General features: G+C 40.4%; 1 protein-coding gene across 1 annotated transcript in view; it reads right to left on the bottom strand.

Annotated features, from left to right (window-relative positions):
- COMMD10 (COMM domain containing 10) overlaps positions 1–18,887 on the bottom strand; it is a 583,600-nt gene that overhangs the window by 14,653 nt on the left and 550,060 nt on the right. The gene's annotated exons all lie outside the window — the stretch shown is intronic.

The following is an 18,887-nucleotide window of genomic DNA, read 5'->3' as shown; positions in this document are numbered from 1 at the left end:
GATCAAGGGCAGCATGTTTCTTGGGCCTCGTTGCACATGGCCATACACAACCAAATAAGCCTGCCGTTGTGGCACCTGGGAGATACAGCATAATTTTCTCCCATTGGAATGCATTAGCAAATACTCTACACAACTATACGCATGAAATCTCCAACACTTGCTTTTACATGTCTACCTTATGGGCGTATTTTTCAAATTGTAAAATGGTGACAGTGGCAAGCAAGTGACCCCATGTGGTTGTAATGCATAAAGACAGAACATATTCTCAACAAGCAGCAAAACAGCTTTAAAACAAGTCACCCCTGACCACTCTAGCTGCTTGTTATGTGATGTAATATATTCTCAAAAATCACAACAAAGATTCTAAAGTCAGGTTTTAGGACATGTTCACACTGCTGTGATGCCAGGCATTGCATGTGATTTGCACTGCACTGCTATGCAAATCACATACGATGCGTTTTCAGCCGTACAGATTTGTATGGCTGAATTTGTATCGCATTTGGACCAAAGTCGTGCAAGACCCTTTTTTTGGTCCGCACCAGAAACACCCATGCGATCTGAATCCTGTCCAAATTGACAGTTCGCACTGCGATATGAGAACCAATCTGGGGGTGTCATTAACTTTGTATTGACACCTACAGTACAGCGGTTTGCATAGGGCAGTGTGAACTGCCTGCGAGTTGTATGCGATGCAGGAACCCCTACTGGATTTGCACGGGTTCTCGCATCACAGCAGTGAGAACCAAGCCTTAAGCCCCGTACACACAATCAGAAAATTGTACGAAAAATATTGGATAAGATTTCGGAGCGACTGTACAAAAATTGAATCGTTAATACAGAGCTTTCGAGATCTGATCAAGACAGTTCATCCGATATTATTTGATCGGACATGCACACATTTTTTTTTCGTTTAATCAGCACAGTTGTCATTCGATAATGCAATACAAATACACTACAACACATTACATCACTTCCAAATTTTTATTCTGTAGTGCGAGAATTTTTGTGACCTTAGTAAACTCTTCAGGTTCGACCTGAAATTAGCATGCAAAAAAAAAAAAACCGACGTCTGATAATCTCATCGTGTGTACCAGGCATTGGTCAGTTCCTAATAGCTAAGGGTCCTTTCACACTGGGGCGGTTTGCAGGCGCTATTGCACTAATAATAGCGCCTGCAAACCGACCCGAAACAGCCGCTGCTTTAATTCCAGTGTGAAAGCTCCGAGGGCTTTCACACTGGAGCGATGCGCTGGCAGGATGGTAAAAAAAAGTCCTGCCAGCAGCATCTTCGGAGCAGTGAAGGAGCGGAGTGTATACCGCTCCTGCCCATTGAAATCAATGGGACGGCGCGGCTATACCGCCAGCAAAGCGCCTCTGCAGAGGCGCTTTGCGGTGGTTTTAACCCTTTCTCGGCTGCTAGCAGGGGGGTAAAACCGCCCCGCTAGCGGCCACATATCGACGGTAAAGCGCCGCTTACAATAGCGGCGCTTTACCGCCGACAACGCCCCCGCCCCAGTGTGAAAGGACCCTTAGAAACACCTGCTGCGTGTTTACGTTAGAAGCCTGTCAGACTGTCAAGGTTCTGGTGTAATAGGAAACAAAAACGGAGATATAAATGCCTCTGTTTTACACTAAATTCCTCCACAATGCCTATGGCTATAGAAGTGGATACAGGCTTGTTTTAGTCCCCCGTTCACACTAAATGTGGCTTTGAAATCATGCTACTTCAGTGTAATTTCAAAGTCGCCGGTCAGTGTGCTTTCATGTGCGACTTGCCGACATCTGTGCAATTTCATGCACAGGTGTCAATACAAGTCGTGCAAGAAATTGCCAAAAATGGTGCAGGAACCATTTTCGAATCAGTGCAAGTTGGAGTCGCATCGATTTGAACTGTTCCATAGGTACAAATAGGGTGTGACTTGTCATGCATTCACTTTCAAATGGGTCATTTGAGTACGAAAAAGGTTCCCATTAGATTACAAATACCTACCAGGTGGAAAACTTCCCTGGCAACTGCTCAAATTGCAAGATTGATAGTTTGGTCATCTCCATACTTATTGATTGACGATGATTTAGAAAACATTGAAAGCAATGCATTAGCGTGAAAGCCATGCAAATAACATTTTTAGAAAAAATGATCAGAAGTGGCAGCCTTCATAATTCTCTCAAGAATAGTTTCCTTTGTGGATACACCCAGGTATAAGATAAAACTTCTGGCACTCTACAGTACAACTGTATTCAGTATACAGTAAATAGATACCTGTTTGTATACACAAGTACCTTAAAAACAAATGGGTCCTGAACAGAAGATGCCTTTTTTTGGCGGCACCACACAGGTTAAATAGACCAGTGGACCAGTGCATATGAGCACCATCAATCCCTACAGATATGTTATTGCACAGAATTACATTCATAGTTGTGACACTGCATACCTAATGTTCAGACTAACTCTTTATTATACTTCAGGAATGTTAAATGTTAATTGTTAAATGTAATGTGTCATGTAAATATGCAATGTATATGGTTGTATTTTTTATATGTTTAGTCTTTTGAATCCTTTTTTTTTCGTAAAAAAAAAAATAATACAAAAGAGTTGAACACACTAGCATTCAATAACCTCACCTTATAGTCTCCTCAGTATCTACCATAAATGCATATTATTGACGTTAAAACAGAGCTCAGCTGGCACCATATGTAAAAGTTGGGTTTCTTGAGGAAGACAATACAGAAATGCGAAACACTGGAAATATAATTTAAAAGCTGATACATCTCTCAAAAGTAATTATAAATCATTAAACAATACATTCTAATGTACTAGAATGTGAAAGCATTGGCTTTCTTTTTAATTAAATTGACGGCACAGTTCAGGCTATATAACAATTCTTGACATGAAGTCTGATTAAATGCATTGCCCATTTTTTACTGATTGGAAAATGCTTGCAGGATTCTATCAAACACTGCATTCCAGCGATGTAGACACAGCTGCTCAACTCAATAATAATCTGTAAGGAGTTATGCAAAGTCAATAATACATTAACTCTCTTTAAAGTGAATATATGTTAATGTCTTGCAACCAGTCAACTCTTTTCTAAATTTAACAGTGAAATTGGAAATTTACAGGAAATGACATAATACCAATACACCAAATTCATATTATTAGGTATTCTCTAAGCACCGATGTAATGTTTCAAGCCACATCAGTTACAAATGTTAGAAAAGAAAACCTGTGCTGGGAGAAATATGCAGACTATCATTGGTAAGCTCTCTTCTCTATAGTTGCTGCCTGGATGTTATGATACTCCAGTGGCTTCAATGCTTTTCAAGTCACTGATATGTAGCATACATAAAGATCAGAGGGGGGTTGCCCTCATGGCTTTCTCTAGGTTTCTCTCAAAGTGTATTGATCAGGTTAGCTACAATTAATGAGCTTGTGGGCTTGTATTTGTAGTCATCTAAAATAACAGGATTTTTGTAATTACCATGAAATCCATTCCTTGGAGTTTATCAATGTGGTAGCAAAGTCTTTTTTTAAACTTGTACCTACAAGTAAGCCTATAATAAGGCTTATCTGTAGATACATTGAGTTATCTCCTAAACTTGGAACTGTTTAGGAGATATTCACACTGCATGCAGCCAGTGACGTCACTGTTGCATGCGCTCTGAAGGGACGGCATTCCTGTGCTATCCCTTCAGAGCTCTGTGCCACGGCCGTGACTCCTGTACCCATGCGTTGGAGTGAAATCATCGTGGCTCAGCCAGGTTTGCGTGCTGGAGCACGCAAACCTTAAACAAAGACTGGGTGAAGATGGAAGCCCTGTCAGTGGTGACAGCACGCCGCTGGAGGGCTTTGTTCTATGGCAAGCATTTCATAATGTGCTAATATACAATGCATACTAGCACATTATGCCATTGCCTTGCAGGTTTTTTTTAAAAAAGACTATGGTTTACTACCGCTTTACGGGGCACAGAGTTCAGTTATTCTGAGCCAATATGTTATACAGCTTTGTAGAGGAGGAAATGCACACTATCAAACAAAAAAGGCTATTGACCAGCCATGAATATCCTTTCTCATTTCCAGGATGCTTTAATTTTGTAGAAGAGCAGCATTAGGACCCGTGTCCATTAATGAAATATAAGAAACAGATTTTACAGTAAGTATATAAATCCCATTTCGTCCCATGGGGAGAAAAGGTTGTTCTATATCCAGCTCTAGGCTGAATAGCCACCATTCCAAGATTTACTTGGTTTAGGTTCTCAGAGAGTGAGTCAAAGAAAAAAGTCCTTTTGTCCCATGCTCTCAGGAGTAACAGCAGTCTTGAATGAAACATGAGCATACGGGACTGCACTAAAGGAAGTTACCATTGCCCTCAACACCAATGCAAAAGCAAATGGAAGGGTATTCTAGGAAACTTTGGAGAGTCTAAAGCTTCTCCTAGGGAAGGAAAATTCATGCCAGGGCTGTGTCCAGGGCAAGGCCCAGATATTGCAGGCACTCTGATGGTTCCAGGGGCAACATCGTAATATTGAGGGTCCAGTCAATGTCCTGCATCCTTTTTTTGCACCTTAGCCCTGAGGCCATTCCTTGATTGCTAATCCTACAGATACTCCAGAATGGGGCAGAAGAGCCAACACTTTTTACGAATACTTGCTGTGCCATGGCCAGGCCAAAGGGCAGAGCCACAAACTGAAAATCTTGCCCCTCCCCACTGCAAAGTGCAGGGTAGCACTGATGAACTGCAAATATAGAGATATGGAGGTAGGCATCCTTGATGTCCACCGAAAACACAAACACAAACCACCAGAGAGCAAAAAAACTCAGCACCAGTGCCTTCTCATGGCGCAATAGCTCCCAGACACAGTGAGGAATCCAGAGTGGAAACTTAAAAATGCACCTCAGGCCAAAAGGCTCAATTTTTACCATGTCAGACATACTCCACAGGGTCTCCATGGACTGTGCTCTTTCACAGCAGACCACAGATCCAGTGCAAGAGTACTGTCTGTACTCTCCTACTGGTGTAATTACAGGCAATTACGAAAATACAAGGCAATTCCAAATTGTACCGGGCCATTCTACAACAACATATCCAGGCATCTGTGTGCTTCTCAAAAGAAGTATGGCTGTGCAACATAAACCACTGGAGATGATCAACTACAGTGGTTCAAACAGAGTAAATTCCATAGTTTTGTTTAGAATGATCTAGTCATAGTCCTCAGATTATTCCTAATGAAATAATATGGCTTGATATAAAGCAGGTTGTGCAAACAGGACATGAACTGAACCAATCGTGTTTACAGGAATTGGCCAGAATATAAGATCTGATTTGTAGTTATAGCCGCATTGGCATATTTAACTTAGGCACTGCGCTAAACAGAAACAGAAGATGCCCATATAGTAAAGGGCTCAGATCACAAAACAGTTTTTCTCTTAATTGGCTGTTATTTTTCCTGATACCACACCATATCTACATATCTCTTAACCACTTGCCTACTGGGCACTTTTACCCTCTTCCTGCCCAGGACAATTTTCAGCTTTGCGCGCTGTCACTTTCACCATTCACTTTGAATGACAATTAGGCGGTCACCCAAACAAAATTTTTATCATTTTTTTTTCACACAAATAGAGCTTTCTTTTGGTTGTATTTAATTTTGTTAAATAAACCAATAAGGACTGAAAATTTGTCATAGTCTGTTATAAAATTTTGCACACAGCTAAGTTTTCTCCTTCACTGATGTGCGCTGAGGCGGCACTGATGGGCAATGATAGGGTGCACTGATGAGGCGGCACTGATAGGTGACACTGGTGGGCACAGATTGGAGGCACTGGTGGAACTGCACTGCTAATCAGTGCCATGATTATCAGTGTACATGTCCCTTTTACAGAAGCATATATCGGCTCTCTTCTCCCTTCCTCGCGCTATCAGCATGAGAAAAGGAGCGCCGATAACCGGCTTCTGTTTACATCCGTGATCAGCTGTGTCCAAGCTGTGTAGTAAAGAGCCGCTGATTGGCTCTTTATCTCAATCTGCGATGACAGAGCGGGCGCACGGCGGGTGTGATCACAGGTGGCCGTCATATGACGGCCTCCGAGAACACGATGTGCTGTAGCCATCATGCAGGTATAGTGCGGTCAGCAAGTGGTTAACATGGAACTTTATCCATAATTGTTTGATATCAAAAGAACATACATTGCACACTAATAATTATGCTACCAAAATTTGTGTATTGTGTAAATTGCATCCAGCATTGCTCCTGTTTCTTCTTGCTGGAGGTCAACATTTTGTTGAAGCCCAGAGCAGTCACTTCTTTATTGGACTCTTCCCCTCTCTCCTTAGTCTCAAAAACTATACTTTACATTCTGTAATTATAATATGTACATTTCCAGCCTTGATGGCATGTCTTAACAAAGTTAGAGAGGAAGGCTGACAGAAGCTTTACAGTGGTGAGGTTCACAGGCTGCCAATGAGGCAGAAAGGACAGAATATCAGGGAGATAAGACAAGTATAAGTTACTTCTATTGTGTCTTCCTGAAAGCAGAGTTTGTCCTATCATCTTTCCTGCTTTTCATTTCTCCCTCCCTAATCTGTGTTCCCTCCGCACAGTCTGTGCTGATCTTGCTGCTTTCTTCCCCCTTCAGCAACAGTAAATCTTAAAGTGGTCAACTGATCAGCAGCATAAATAGGCTCTGATTTTAGACACAGTGCCAAGAACAGAGAGCAACTGAGCTTGTGCAGTGGATTATTTTTAATGTTTTACATAGTTTTACCTGCAAAAGTGATTTATCAAGACCTAATTTTCTGACTAAAGTTCCACTTTAAATCTCAATTCACAAAGATGGATAACACACTTTATTTAGCCTGTACTCTGTAATGAATAACATTTTAACACTACTAGTGCGATTACAACACGATCGGTGTATTTTTTTTGGTCTTCACAAAGATGATCACACAGGTTAGTTACCTCTAACACCAGCTTCAGGGTAGTGATAACTAGGAGTTTCAAGAGCTATATACAGAAAGCAGGGGAAAAAAAGCCATTTGAGGTGGTGATGAAATATAATTTCTTAAGTCAAAATAATGATTCATGAGAAAATAAAGTTATCAACAGATAAATGCTAACTATATGTGGAAAAATAAACATTAGACATTGTGGTGAAACTTATGTTTGTGCTTCGTAAACATTTTTAGGGGAAAATGATCAACAGATTAAATAAGTAGGTGTATAAGAACATATCCATCTTATTAGTGTATAGGTGTATAACAACTTATCCATCTTACATAGTTACATAGTTACATAGTAGGTGAGGTTGAAAAAAGACACAAGTCCATCAAGTCCAACCTATGTGTGATTATATGTCAGTATTACGTTGTATATCCCTGTATGTTGCGGTCATTCAGGTGTTTATCTAATAGTATCTTGAAGCTATCAATGCTCCCCGCTGAGACCACCGCCTGTGGAAGGGAATTCCACATCCTTGCCGCTCTTACAGTAAAGAACCCTCTACGTAGTTTAAGGTTAAACCTCTTTTCTTCTAATTGTAATGAGTGGCCACAAGTCTTATTAAACTCTCTTCTGCGAAAAAGTTTTATCCATATTGTGGGGTCACCAGTACAGTATTTGTAAATTGAAATCATATCCCCTCTCAAGCGTCTCTTCTCCAGAGAGAATAAGTTGAGTGCATCTTAATAAATAAGGATGAGCTCCAGCGTGTTTGCACAGCCCACGTGCAGAGCACGCCAGGAAGTCAGCACTGCGCTGCGCTAATCACAGGCAGTGAGACACTTCCTGATCTCTGCAGCCGCGCAACGGGTAAATGTCTCACTGCCTGTGATTAGCGCAGCGCTGACTTCCTGGCGTGCTCTGCACGTGGGCTGTGCGAACACACCGGAGCTCATCCTTATTAATAAATTTAGCCTATGGCATTTGTTTAACATGCATTATATAAAGTGGCATAACATTTCAGGTAATGGTATATGGCAACATGGAACCTTAGTTTAGGGTTAGTTAGAGCAGTGATGGCGAACCTTGGCACCCCAGATGTTTTGGAACTACATTTCCCATGATGCTCAACTACACTGCAGAGTGCATGAGCATCATGGGAAATGTAGTTCCAAAACATCTGGGGTGCCAAGGTTCGCCATCACTGGTACAGAGCAACATGAAAACTTAGCACTATTTCCCATGCAACTTGGCATCCCTGTAATATAGCCCATACAAAGTTGCACATTAGTTACAGTGATCTTTTTCTAGGATAAATATGGGGCCATTCCATTGTTGACCTCCTTCCTTATGTGCTAGATATACCTGGCTGTGATGCTGACCCTTTACTATCTCCAGAGAAATCTATTCCAGAACAAATATGCAAATCAGAAGTTAATGACTCAAATATTGAAACCAGAGTGTCACCATGTAATGGAAGCAAACAGCAGGTGCAATGGCTTCCTACATGTCTACCTCAGGATAGGTTTAGAGTTAGGTTAATGGGCAGGGCTATAGGCTAGAGATTCTGTGTATAGGCTTTATACTACACAAATGCTATTGAGAAAGTGGAGGAACACTTGGGGCCACAACTTTGAAAAGATCTACCCCTGCTGGCAGCCAAACTTTTAAAGTTGTGACTCATGTATTCTGAGTGTTTGCTCAGGGCCCCGAATGTCAGTTCTACCTTTGCTCTGAGATGTCAAAATATGTTTTTGCCAATATACATTGAATCTGGAAAACAGGTGGTCCCAAAATTCTCATTCAAGATATTGACCCATGCCTATGGTTCAGACTGAACAGGAGTGTCCAACCCATGGGCAAAGATGGCAATGAATGCGGCCCAACACAAAATCATAAACATACTTAAAAATGTTGATTTGTTTTGGAATTTTTTTTGTAAGATGCATTTACACTTAGCGAATACATGTGGCCAAAGAAAGATTTGAGTGTCTCTTTACTGGACTTATATAAGTTTTATCCTCGCAAAGAAAAATATCCCACTCTTCACAATCATGCCTTATTCATGTCATCAGTTTTTGGATGCACCTATATTTGTGAGTAACTATTTTCATAGATGAAGAAAACTAAGGGCAAAATTAGAACCAAAATATCTGATGAGCACCTTAAGAATTCATTGAAAATTGCTACTATATCCATCAAACCTGACATTGATGCGTTAATTTAGTAAAAACAGTGTGAAATATTGCAATAGTTTTATGTTGCCCTTTTTGACAATAAAAAATATTATAAAACATGTTTTATTATTTAGATAGGTAAGTTATCTATATCAGTGATCATTAACATGTGAACTGCTCGACTGCTCTGCTCATCAGCTGTCATTATTAGTGTGTTTTATGTGTGGCCCAAGACAATTCTTCTTCTTGCAATGTGGCTCAGGAAGGTCGAAAGGTTGGACACCACTGATTTAGAAATATATAGCATTATCTAAATTCGTATGTATGTTTTTTTTTTTTAAACACATAGGATGAGTTACCATAAAACTGTATTTATGAACTTTACTATCTCAAAAGCGCATTACTACAAAACCGCACATTAAGAACTAAAAAAAGTGTCTTCACCACAATAATAATTTCTAGCAGCAGTGTCTGCACATCATGCTAAGCTATGTTTTTGCAATTAATTTCAGTAACCTAAGCTATTCACACATGAACTAATTAGAGAAGCGCTGTAAGAGAATTTTTTTTACTTGTTATCAAAGGCTGTGGATGATTATTCACTGTAAAGAAGAATCATCCAATCTATAATAGGCAGTTGAAAAAAGTAAAACTAAGGTATCTCAGTATTTTCCCAGATGGGTTACATTTCATTTTCAAGTAGAACATGAGGTTTTACTTTGAAGATATGGCCCTTTTTCGAGCATGAACAGTCTTCTATTTGTACTCTGCAATAGAACACACATAAGGTTTACGTCAGCTGAAATTCTTACATGAAAGAAAGAGGGTCAGCAAAAATTGCAATACTGCTTTGCCCCTGCACTGCTTTTCTATACGTATTCCTTAATGGCGTAAATACAGAGGATGGATGAATGCTGCTCGGCCACTGGCAATAGCAGCTTCTATTTTGTGAATACATGAAGGAGTTTCTTTATGGTAACTGTATGTATTCAATGTCAGAGAGAGCCTCTTCCTCGTCCAGACTTTTGGCAGCACTATGAAATGTTACATCTCTGGGAATCATCATTGCTGCTAATGGCTTCAACGCTTACATACAATGTTTCTAACTTCTCCAGCCAACCAGTGAATTCCTCCTGAAAAGTAGCACACGCCTGTGTCTTCAGCCTCGTAGCTGTATATATATATATATATATATATATATATATATATATGCAGGGTGAAATCGAAGGCACTGCTGCCTCTAAATGCTAGTCTCACAAGAATTGGAGTAGCAATTAGTGATCTCACTACTGTGCTGCTCACTGTCCTTGCTGGGGAGGAAGCAGTACCAATTCTTCTTTGATATTGTGTCAAAAAAATTGAAAAGCAGTCCAACATGTGCTCAAAAACAAAAACAAAAAAATATATATATTGAAAAAAGTGATCACTCAATGTGTTCTTCTTCAAATAAAATCACAGCCGCTTACCAGAGCAGCTGGATCTCAAAGTTCAGATGCGCTCATGCAAACAGATTCAGCACGAAAAATCCTCTCCTCCTGATCCTCTGCACACTGCACCTCCTCAAAGGGGACCGGGCTACTGAGGTAAAAGATCTCCTCTCTGGATATTCACAGATAAATGGATTAATGGAAGGAAAAGGCTTCATAGTGTAGTACTTCATACATAGATTTATTAAAAAAATATGTAGCACTCACATTCAAAAAAGCGGTGAATATCACAATGGTAACACAGCCATGGATCTTGCCAAACAAGCTGCTACGTGGTGACATCTAAGGAATGCTGCTCCACCCGACACGTTTCCCCGTAAGAGGCATCAGCTGGGACTGGAGGCTCAATAGTCTGGTCCCATTGAGGAGGTGCAGTGTGCAGAGGATCATAAGGAGAGGATTTTTTGTGCTGAATCTATTTGCATGAGCGCATATGATCTCTATAATCTGAGGTCCTACTGTTCTGGGAAGCAACTGTGATTTTATTTGAAGAACACATCGAGTGAACACTTTTTTCAATATATATTTTTTGTTTTTGTTTTTGAGAACACATTGGACTGTATTTCAACTTTTTTGACACAATATCATATATACATGGACACTTTATATGTGTGATTTGTTTGTATTCATTGTATATTTATTTTTAATTAGGTAGCGTGCTTATATTTTTCTCACATTATCATTAGCTTTAGTATCCAGGCTATCTTAAGCAGCAGCACCTTAAATATAATAATCATTTTTTTAGGATAAGCGCAAATATAATTTTTATTACACAGTCTAGGGTAAGTACAAAATAAAAAGAAAACAACAAAAAACAAAACACCTAAGAAAAATGTGACAGTGTTCCAAATTAGTAACGTTAGCCAGGGACTAGTAAGGGTGGTACCTAAAATAAACGGTCCAAAGTATCGGAGCTTGAACAGATACACAATGACCAGTGTCAGAAAGCAATACGTGTGTTCAGGACTAGAAGCAGTAGATACAGTCAATAAACAAGGTCAGAACCTCATATCTCCATCCCCGGTAAGATGTAACGGTACCAATCCCAACTCGGACCACTTTCCACTTTTTTTTTTCGGTCAACCTACCACATTTCTCTAAACCAATAGCATCTTGGAGGCTGAATGAGACCCTTCTTAAAGGTAAACTGACCTGCGAGTCAATCAGACGCACAATTTGTATCAGATCACATAAAAGACACAACAGTGCAACCGCTCAAATGGGAGGTCTTGAAATGTGTCATTAGAGGGACCCTTATTTCAGAGGGTGCCCGCTTGAAAAAAGAACGCTCTTTGGATATTGCGCGGTCTATACAGGAAGTCCACGTGTTAGCGCCTGCTCATAAACGCACCCTTCCAGCTAATCTTTTCCAACAATTGGAAAGGAAACGCAAGGATTTTTCAGCTACTATCGACATAAGGACCGCATATGTAGAATTAGTTACGAGTTTGGCAGACTGTTAGCTAACTCTATATGTACAAAATAGGACGTACATATATTCCTAAACTGCAATGTTCTAAGAAGGGGCTGGTACAATCCTCCAAGGATATTGCTTCAAAGTTTCATGAGTATTATAAAACTCTTTATAACATCTCCAACCCCTTCACAAACTCCATCAATACGGGGGGACATAAAAAGCTTTCCTAGTACGTGTCGAACACTGCTCTGCTCAGATTAGATCAGTCTGCCGTTTCTTCATGGAATACACCATTTACTATTGAGGAAATATTGCAAACGATTAATGCACTTCCCTCGGGCAAGAGCCGGGCCCAGATCAGATCGTTTTTCAAGCGCATTTTATAAACAGTTTTAAGATACCTTAGCTCCCATCATGGGTGTCACATTCAACTTAAATCTCTAACTTGTGCATTTTTTCTCAATCACAGGAGGCTCATATTACTTTTATTCTTAAAGATCAGAAAGACCCAGCCGAAAGCTCAAGTTACCACCCAATATCTTTAATTAATGTTGATGTTAAAATGTATGCCAAATTATTGGTGGATAGACTGCAATTGGTCATTCCATCTATTATTAGTCTTGATCAGGTTGTTTTGTCCCCACTCGTGAAGCATGAGATAATACTATTAAAATAATATCACTTATCGCTCAGTGTAAATTACGAAAGATCTCTCTTTGTCTCCTCTCACTCAACGCGGAAAAAGCATTTGACAATCTAGACTGGGCATTCTTGAAAGCAACATTGGAGCAAATCAGCTTACCCCCGGATTTTATCCATAAAATAATGGCTTTCTATTCCTGCCCTACAGCATGGATTAGGCTAAATGGTCTACTTTCGGGTCCAGTTCATATATCTAATGGGACTTGTCAAGGATGTCCTCTCTCACTGCTTTTGTACATATTAGCGATGGAACACTTTGCAGTAGCCCTGCATTCCAATAATTCAAAACGGTGTGGACATTGCTGGCAAACAATGTAAGATTAGCTTATTTGCGGATTATCTCCTGCTTCATATTACCAATCCGATAATACAGTATCTCACAAAAGTGAGTACACCCCTCACATTTTTGTAAATATTTTATTATATCTTTTCATGTGACAACACTAAAGAAATGACACTTTGCTACAGAGTGTACAGCTTGTATAACAGTGTAAATTTGCTGTCCCCTCAAAATAACTCAACACACAGCCATTAAGGTCTAAAGCGCTGGCAACAAAAGTGAGTACACCCCTAATTGAAAATGTCCAAAATTGGGCCAAATTAGCCATTTTCCCTCCCTGGTGTCATGTGACACCGGGGAGAGACCGATGCTTCCAAGATAAACTTATTTGGTTCAGATGGTGTCAAGCGTGTGTGGCAGCAACCAGGTGAGGAGTACAAAGTCAAATGTGTCTTGCCTATAGTCAAGCATGGTGGTGGGAGTGTCATGGTCTGGGGCTGCATGGGTGCTACTGGCACTGGGGAGCTACAGTTCATTGAGGGAACCATGAATGCCAACATGTACTGTGACATACTGAAGCAGAGCATGATCCCATCCTTTTGGAGACTGGGCCGCAGGGCAGTATTCCAACATGATAACGACCCCAAACACACCTCCAAGATGACCACTGCCTTGCTAAAGAAGCTAAAGGTAAAGGTGATGGACTAGCCAAGCATGTCTCCAGACCTAAACCCTATTGGGCATCCTCAAACGTAAGGTGGAGGAGTGCAAGGTCTCTAACATCCACCAGCTTCGTGATGTCCAATCGACCACCCTCGCCTCTTTCACAGCTAACACTTCTGCTCTCCTCGTCTGGTACAAGGCCATTGCTACATATAGTATATCTTTGTGCCCGGGCCTCTTACCCCGATTCTGGGCTATTCGGGGTTTCTTCCCGGACAGTCAGATAAGGACTTTCTGTGCTGGTAACCATCACACCCATCTTCTATCCAATATGCACCCTTGAAGGGCATGAAAGCCCTGAGTGAGCGTTCTCTTGTGTTGGACGAGGAGATTGGCTTTAATATTTCCAACTACGTAATTTTTATGATTGTATTGGGCAAGGCGTGGCTTTGTGGGGACCTGACCAAGTTTTAGGAGCTGTGTCTTTCTGCTCAAAAATGTATACCATACCCTTTCTAAAATATACAGAACCCTCCTATTTCATGCATTCCCCCACCGTCCCTTCTATATCCGAGATTGGGGGCAAGAATTAGGCATTAAATTGGCCTCTGAGGAATAGGATAAAGTATTTTTCCTTACATTTAAATCAACCTTAGCTTCCCATTCGCAAGAGAGAAACTATAAAATCATAACCAGATGGTATAGTTGTCCTGCCCTATTAAATAAGATCAACCCGGGCATACAAGACCAATGTTGGAGATGTGGTGAGCCTGGGGGTACACATCTTCACATGTGGTGGTCTTGTCCGGCAAAAAAATCTTATTGGTCTGCCATATTCTGTCTAAGCCATTTGATCATGAGTAAGAACTGACCAGAGACCCCGGAGGTTACTCTCCTATCTCTGGTCCCAGGATCAACTACATCTATCAAAAAAGAAATGTTTAGATTTTTGCTGTTGGCAGGGAGAGCTCTGATACCCAGATATTGGAAATCAACAGTAATACCAACAATACAGGAATAGGTTGCAGAAGTGAACCATATGCGCATGGAAGAGTTGGTAGCTTCAGCCAATGAGAAACGATTCTAAGTTCAGGGAGGTATGGACTCCATGGGTGCAGTCTCTTGACTCTTCTATATTTTTACCTTTTTTGAGTTATTAGTTATATTGGCCCGACCTTCTGGGTTAGACACCCTGAGGTATTAGTATGCATATATATATAGAGAGAGAGAGAGCTATATATGCCGGGTGGATAAAAATCAATGATTTCTTTTTTTTTTTTAAATCTAAACGTTCGGCATTTTTCGATTTAAATCTGATTTTTTTTTTTTATTTAAATCAGATTTTTTAAAATTTTTATATCAAATTTATTTTAATAAAATGCTTTTAGAGTGAAAATCTATTTAAAGATAGTTTTCTATTTAAGATACATTTAAAATGTAGTTTATTCAGCATGAAATGGAGTTTAGTTGAGTAGCATGAGTCTGTATATTCTGTAATATGTACATTTTGGTAAACTCATTCAATGAATCCAAGCTCTGCAAGCTGAGATAACATGCACTGCATTGATGAATTCCCACAAAATAGCAAGTAACCATGAGATAAAACAAAGTTCAGGAATATTCCTTTATCCCATTGTTTTGCAAATCTATATACACTGCAAACTGTATGATTGAATCGGTTCTGATATCGCTGTTTTACTAACCTGACAGCTTATTATACTAAATGGGAAACCTTCATTTTGTTTGCAAATAATAAAGATTCTAACTACCAGCTAGAATGAATCCTTACTTTTAAAGAGCACCTGTCATTTCAGATCCATCTTGGCAGCGTACTCACCTGCTGCGGGCATCACCAGCCATCTCATTAAAGTGAATGGGACTGTCGTTGAGTCAACAGCAGGACAGAGGAGGAGCTGCTGCGGGACATAAGTGTGTAAACACACAAATCCCTGTGCTGTCAGGGCAGAGGAGACATGTCGATGTAAGTCACATCCCCATACAGTTAGAACATGCTGAGGGAACACACATTTAACCCCTTGAGCGCCCCCTAGTGTTAACCCCTTCCCTGCCAGTGACATTTACACAGTAATCAGTGCATTTTTATAGCACTGATTGCTGTATAAATGTCAATGGTCCCAAAAATGTGTCAAAAGTGTCTGATCTGTCCGCCGCAAAACCGCTAAAAATGGCAGATCACTGCCATTACTAGTAAAAAAAAAATAATAAAAATGCCATAAATCTTTCCCATAGTTTGTAGATGCTATAACTTTTGCGCAAACCAATCAATTTGCGATTTTTTTTATCAAAAATATGTAGAATATATATCGGCCAAAACTGAAGAAGACATTTTGGGGATATTAATTATAGCAAAAAGTAAAAAATATTTTTTTTTTCAAAATTGGTCGCTGTTTTTATGTTTATAGCGCAAAAAATAAAAAAACGCAGAGGTAATCAAATACCACCAAAAGAAAGCTCTATTTGTGGGAAAAAATTTTGTTTGGGTACAGCATTGCATGACTGTTGTCAGTTAAAGCAGCGCAGTGCCAAATTGTAAAAAGTGCTCTGGTCAGGAAGGGGGTAAAATCTTCCGGGGCTGAAGTGGTTAAAATTATGACTTAAATCAAACCTTTTTACTAGTGATTTAAATCCTGACTTAAATCAAATCCACCCTGTATATATGTATAGGTACATATATAAAAGTCTTCCCCCGTTATAATAAATTTGGAAGCGTGGCTTGGCCTTCTCTCTCATTGGGCACCTTTTATTACACCCCTCCTTTTCTTCTTCTTTTGTGTTTTTCTCTTTTCTTATTCCGCCCCCCCCCCCCCACCTGTTGGAAAAGTGGGCCTTGTTAGAAAATATAACTATATAATTCTATGTAGATAGTTGCTATATGACGTGTTGACATGCTGATTTTTTTTTTTGGCATTTAGTCGCTAGTAGAGTAAATAATAACCAATAAAACTGTTGATGTTGTAATGCTGCATTTCCCAACAATGTTTTAAACCAAAACGTAACGGTACCAAGCTAACCAAAGCCCCACAAAAACATTTTATATATATATATATATATATATATATATATATATATATATACATAAAAAAGGAAAAAGGGGGGGGGGTAGAGAAAAGGGTGAAAAAAAAAGAAGGGAGGGAAGAAGAAAACTAGATAAGAAAGGAAAAATGTAGCCCGAGGAGGGTGCCCTTAGGCGCAGAAGGAAACCGCCAATAGGACCAGGAAGGCAAGACAGCCTTCAACTCTCTTGCTGCTTTTTAATTGTTCGCATTCTTGATCACCAGATATGACATGGCTAAAACGATCAGCTGCAGATAGCCTACACACAAAACTATTGACTAGTCCTCTGCCTAGCACAGCTTCCACAGTTCAGGTCCTCTTTAAAGTAGTGGACGTTAAAGACTCCATCTTCAGCGCATACCTCACATATTTCACTGCACCATAGTCAGTATGTACAAAGTGAGCAAAATGAATCATTTTTTTCCTGCAGAGTCTGCAACCAGCTGATCCAAGGTTGTACAGTTACCACTAGGATTATTATTCATATTTATATAGTTACTTCTGGCACATAGCTCTGCAATTATTATTTTTAAATTTAGCGAATACATTTCAGGATGCCATTGAAGGTCAGTTTCAGGACTTCAGTAGGCAGGTGGTGACAAAGGTTATGAACAAATACAGTCATCTCACAAACTAGAGCAATTCTATTTTTTCTTATTAGACACAAGCACTTAATGTGTGGTCTGCAATGCTCCTATTATTTAAGTCCAACTTGGAGCACTGCTGTTAAAATAACAAAACTGAAGATAAAGTTGGAACAAATATAACAGAAGACCGAGCAATCCCTTGAGACACGTACACTCAGGTGAGGAAATATATGTGGAGGATGCAGAAGATTACCAAATACAGTAATAAAACGGTGTCTAGGAGCACACCTGTGACACTTGCTGTCATTTAATTTGTCATAACTCAAGTGTGAGATGTATCGTGAAAAGATCCAGAGAAAATAATGTGAAATAAATTCATGTGCATTGCATTCTAAAAAAGTGTTTAAATATAACAATATGCAAACTCTGGGCAAACAAAGAAATCGGGAAAATTCTCCTTACTTTTTACAGGTGTTGGTGGTTTATTTCAATCTGTAGCTGTTATGATTTTCTAAAAACCTCATATGTCCCTTTCTGGCAACCAGGGAGCATTCTGTGCATATTTCGAGGTCATTGCCTGCTTGTGTGACTGGATCACTGATTTTTCAAGGCCTGCACAGAGCTGGAAGAGTTGTCGGGGGGGGGCAACTGATACAACTTGCCTTTGTACAACACTAGTGCATGGGGGTAATGAAGGTACATTCTTCAATTTCTACAGGTAAGTTTCTGCAAAGGCAAGCTAGCTAAAACCCTTGTGTATAGGTCACAAACCAACCCCCCCCGGTCAGTTGATCGGTCAAAGCCCCCAGCCCCTGTTGGTCGATCGGTCAACCCCCCCACCACCCCCTGTTGCTTGGTCGATCAACCGACCGTCTGTCCGTCAGCCCTGCACCCATCCAGGCCGAGGGCAACTTCAGCAGCTTCCCCCTGCACCTCCTTCTTGGCGCCTCCCCCCTGCTCCCAGCCAATAAGGTCACTTCTCCTCTCAGCCAATCAGGTCTTAAGACTCGCTTCCTGATTGGCCGGGAGGAGAAGCAGGAAGACAATAGCGAATATTCATTCACTATTGTCACACAACTGCATGGACTCAGGGCGCAGAGCTCCGCACCCCGAGCCCACCCTTTTTTGAAGCTAGGCTCTAATCACGTGCTTAAAAAAAAAAAAAAACTCCATTGAAATCCATGCGTCTGGCACCCAGCATGTAGATTAGGGGAGCGGTGCCCCTGCACCCCTAATGAAGCGGCCTCCACTGCTGAGGTCTGTGGAAGATGGAAATCACTGAAGCAGACACCGCTTCTCCAGTGATCTCTACTTGCTTCTGGGTCCCATGCTGAGCAGCTGCCCTGCTGCATTCTGAACACAGGAGGTAGGCCTCTCAGCACGAGCATCATTTAGAGAACGCTTTGCATTTTCTGAATGGATGCAAGGAGTTCTTTGATTGGACAAGGTGGAGAGGAGGGGTAATGATGTCACACTCTCCACCTCATTCAATCAGAGAACACTTTGCAAATAGATTAAAAAGTTAAAAAGAGATGAGAAAGGTTCCATTCAATCTCATGAAGA

Source organism: Aquarana catesbeiana, linkage group LG01 (genome assembly GCF_042186555.1).
Source record: "Aquarana catesbeiana isolate 2022-GZ linkage group LG01, ASM4218655v1, whole genome shotgun sequence".
NCBI lineage: Eukaryota > Metazoa > Chordata > Amphibia > Anura > Ranidae > Aquarana > Aquarana catesbeiana.
This window is presented reverse-complemented; position numbering and strand designations above follow the sequence as displayed.